Genomic DNA, 5026 nt, shown 5'->3' on the forward strand with positions numbered 1-5026 from the left:
TTGTATGTAAGTGATGAATCACTAAATTCTACACCTGAAACTAATATTACACTGTATGCCAACTAACTGAAATTTAAATAAAAACTTGAAGAAAGAAAAAAATGGAAGAAGGAACAGATGACCATATAAAAGTTAATGCTTATATATGCTGGCTGACAGATGAAAAGCATACCTCTTTTATAAGATTCAAGCCTGTCACCTTAGTTTTTGCAGGTCTTAGCCATCTAATCCAACTCTGCTGCTTCATAACTGAGACTTGATCAAGTACACTCCTTGTCTTTAGACCCATTTCCTCAAAATTATATGAGATGTTTAGAGCAGCCAATATAGGGGATCCTCAAATGCATTGATGTGGTAGTGCCTTAATGCTAAAGTAAGCTCCAGCAAAGAATTATCCATGAATATCTCTAACTTGTTTTTTTTGTTGTTGTTGTTTTCTTTTTTTTTTTAGTTTTTAAGTCTGTTGCTTTGTAGACCAAGGAATGTCTCTAACTTGTATTGACTTTCACCTTCTAATGTCAGTTTATGTGTTTATACACACATATCAACAGGAAAATGAAATTATAATAGTAGCTAATCCTTAGAGTGGTCTTCACTATGTGGCAGGCACAATTTTAATCAATTCCCAGGTATTTAGTCTTCATGGTAACCCTAGGAGTTAGGCAGAATTACAATATGAATTCCAGACCATGACTCAACTAATATACTCCATTGAAAATACTTCTTGATAGTATTCAGAAAAAAATAACAAATGCTGCTTTAAAAAATGCAAAATGAGATGTCAAATAATTATTTGTAAACACTTTTCTCACTACAAGATTAGAAAGTTTATATACAAATGTCCAGCTATTTCTACATTTCTTCTTCTTGCTCAAAGTTAAAAACAAACAAATATTATTGAACTTCTTTGTTTTACTTACTCAAATATACTTTAATGTGAACACAGTAAAACTCACAAGGGACAGTACCATACTGTTTTGATCACTACAACTTTGTAATATAACTTGAACTCAGGAAATGTGATGCTTCCAGCTTTGCTTTTCTTTTACAATGTTACTTCAGCTACTCACAGTCTTATGGTTCCAAACAAATTTTAGAATTGTTTGTTCTAGCTCTGTGAAAAATGCTGTTGGTATTATTTTGATAGGGATTGCAATATGTGCATAGACATTTTAACAATATTTTTTCTTCCAATCCATGAGCATGGAATGTCTTTCTATTTATTTGTGTAATCTTGAATTTCTTTCATGTGTTCTATAGTTTTCAGAATACAGATCTTTTACCTCTTTGGTTAGGTTTATTCCTAGCTATCTTATGGCTTTTTGTGCAATTATAAATGGGATTTATTCTTTGATTTCTCATTCTGCTACTTTTTTATTGGTTTATAGAAATGCAACAGATTTCTATGGGTTGATTTTGTGTCCTGAAATTTTACTGAATTCGAGTATCAGTTCTAGCAATTCTCTTTTGCTAAAGCTGTAGTGATCAAAACAGTATGGTACTGGCACAAAAATAGACACATAGATCCATAGAACAGAATAGAAAACCCAGAAATGGACCCACAACTATATGGTCAATTAATCTTTGACAAAGCAGGACAGAATACCCAAAAAGAAAAAGACAGTCACATCAACAAATGGTGCTGGGAAAACTGGACAGCAACATTAAGAGGACTGAAACTGGATCATTTTCTTACACCACACACAGAAATAAATTCAAAATGGATTAAAGACCTAAATGTGAGACCATAAAATCCTAGAGGAGAACACAGGCAATAATGTATTTGAAATGTGCCATAGCAAATTCTTTCTAGATATGTCTCCTGAGGCAAGGGAAACAAAAACAAAAATAAACTATTGGGAGTTTATCAAAATGAAAAGCTTCTGAAGAGTGAAGGAAAAAAGCAATAAAACTAAAGGGAGCCTACCAAATGGGAGAAGGCATTTGCTAATGACATATGTTATAAAGGGTTAGTATCCAAAATATATAAAGAACATATAAAACTCAACACCCAAAAAACAAGTAATCCAATTTAAAAAAATGGGCAGAAGACATGAATAGACATTTTCCCACTGTTAAGGTGTTGGTGAGGATGTGGAGAAAGGGGAACTCTCTTGCACTGTTGATAGGAAGCAAACTGGTGCAACCCCTCTCTAAAACAGTATGGAGATTCCTCAAAAAGTTAAAAATAGAATTATCCTAGGATCCAGCAAATGCACTACTAGGTATTTACCCAAAGAATACAAAAATATTAATTCAGAGGGATACATGCACCCCATTGTTTATAGCAGCATTATCTACAGTAGCCAAATTATGGAAACAGCTCAAGTGTCCATTGACTGATGAATGGAGAAAGAAGATGATGATGATGATAGATAGATAGATAGATATAAAATGCATAATATAATATAGTATAATATATAAAATATATATTAAATTAATATTTGAAAAATAGTGAAATAAGTCAAAGACAAATACCATACGATTTCACTCAAGCTTGGAATTTAAGAAGCAAAGTAAATGAGCAAAGGGAAAGAGAGAGGGAGGCAAACAAAGAAATAGACTTTTAACTATAGAGAACAAACTGATGGTTACAAGTGGGGGATGTGGGTGTGTGTAAGGGTTAAATATGTAATGGGGAGGGGCGCCTGGGTGGCTTAGCTGTTAAGTGTCTGCCTTCGGCTCAGGTCATGATCCCAAGGTCCTGGGATCAAGCCCCGTATCGGGCTCCCTGCTCGGCGGGAAGCCTGCTTCTCCCTCTCCCACTCCTCCTGCTTGTGTTCCCTCTCTCTCTGTCTCTCTTTGTCAAATAAATAAAATCTTAAAAAAAATATGTAATGGGGATTAAGTTGTGCACTTACTTCAATGAGCACAGGGTGTTGTATGGGATTGTTGAGTCATTGTATTTTTTAAAAACTTATTTACTTGAGAGAGAGAGTAGAGGGAGGGGCAGAGGGAGAGAGAGAGGGAGAGAATCTCAAGCAGGCTCCCCACTTTAAAAAAAACACTCACAAAGGACTTGACTGTGCAGGGCACAGATCTATCCATTTGTAAACAGCCACATCCTTGTGGCTGAGAAGAGTTTTACTCTTTAGACATGTCTGATCTGCCTATTTGCAACTGAGCTCTGAAAATAGGTTATAATGTATCATGTGTAGTGTGTGAAAGTCACATATGTTTAACTTCTTTTTAAAAGCTGTTGGCCTGTTTCTTCAAAACAGAAAAATAGATTTGCAACTAAATTAAATCCCTTCAATCAGACAAGATACAAAACCCTCTGGCTCTCTTATACTTAGATAATACCGAATGCCTGATGGCTGATTTTAATGACAGGTGAAATTGATTAATTTAAGGTGATTTCACACGCACACATTTCACACAGTCCATTTTACCTTTTTTTTTTTTTTAATTCTTTCTGGAGACACTTAAAGAGTACTCCTATCTCTTTACTGCACCTCTCCCTAGTTGCCTTTAGGTTCACATTTACTGGTAACTATCTGACAAGGAAAAAAAAAATCAGATTAAAGTCAAGTAGGATAATTATGACCTCACTGGCTAGCTGAATCTACACACAAACAGTGAAGTGGATAATTCAGGCAACTATCAGGATTATTCAAAACAAAACAACAAAAAAAGAATTATTGCTTCGATAATCTGGCTGTTTCAGATGAGTGTGTTTCGAACAGAATTACCTATCTAATTGCTTCAATTTTCCACTTCACTTTGTACAGGGTGTCCCCAAGTTGCTAGGTGCTAAGCTGATGAATATACCTTGCCAAATTTACTTTTTCCCCCTTTCCTCTACTGATTTTTACACTAGACTGATATTTTTTTTTATTAGAGAGAGAGCATGAGCGGGAAGGGGGAAGGGGGCAGAGGGAAAGAGAGAGAGAATCTTAAGCAGGCAGAGAGACCGACACGGGGCTTAATCTCACAACCCTGAGATCATGACCTGAGCCAAAATCAGGAGTCAGAGGCTTAACTGACTGAGCCACCCGGGGGCCCCAAGCCTGAAATTTTAAAAATCAAGTCCTCAGGGGGAGTTCTAAGTTGTTTTATACTTAGAGATTTGAATTCCAATGTGACCTTGGGAAATTAGTGGTATCTCTCAGTATCCCACGGAAATTTTAATAATCTCATAGGACTCTTCCAGTTTTGACATTCTGTGCATAATTTTGTCTCATCAATCTAAGATTAGGAAAGTCTGGACAAACAGTAAAGCTTAGTGTAAGGCCAGTTATGTCCATATAGCCAACATCCATGCTGATGATGCTGGACACTGACAATCTGTGACTGGATCCTCATTTCCAGAGCTTCAGTCCCAGGAACAATCTCCCCATTGCTATAGAGCTTGTCTAGCTCCTGCCCTATTCTGAAAATCTGGCAAGGAAAACACCATCATTTTCAAACGAAAAATACCCCCATGTATTTTTGCAAATATACGCTAGAGTGTCTGCTGCTGCTATTCCTGTAAACCATTTCCTTTTCAGAGCAGTGACAGTTAACAAGCAGCAGAAGCTGCCTGCAAGGAACACCAAGAGGAAAGTGAAAGATGAACGAGTCTAGTGGAGTTCCCTGAAGGTGTCAAATACTTATGAAATGAAACAGTCAAGCTGATTTTCAAAGGGATGTGTTTCAGAGACCTATTAATGAGTTGAATTCATTTTCTATGCCAATTACTTGGAGTCATTTCTACAGTAGCCTGCTGTTAGCCTTTCAGGTAAACACTATCATCTGCTTATGTAACTCTTCTTATGGAACCAAGCTAACTCAACAGCTGAGTTAGGTTTTATTTGCAGATAGAAGACTATATTGGTAGATTGATCACTTGTAAAAGCAGGAAAAATGTTTTTTTTTCTTTTGTGGTCTTTTTCTTCACCTGTAATAATGTTTTTATTTGATTTCTAATGTTGCAATCCATTGGCAATGGTGATACCCATTGACTGCTTGGTTTTCCCTCCCACTAGCCCCTGGATCAAGGTGCTAAGCCTCTGAAAGGAGGTAAGAAGTCAGGTAAGGCATCTGT

Source organism: Eumetopias jubatus, unplaced genomic scaffold (assembly GCF_037043125.1).
Source record: "Eumetopias jubatus isolate StellerSeaLion01/CBP00866 unplaced genomic scaffold, mEumJub1_p1.0 scaffold_11, whole genome shotgun sequence".
Taxonomy (NCBI): domain Eukaryota; kingdom Metazoa; phylum Chordata; class Mammalia; order Carnivora; family Otariidae; genus Eumetopias; species Eumetopias jubatus.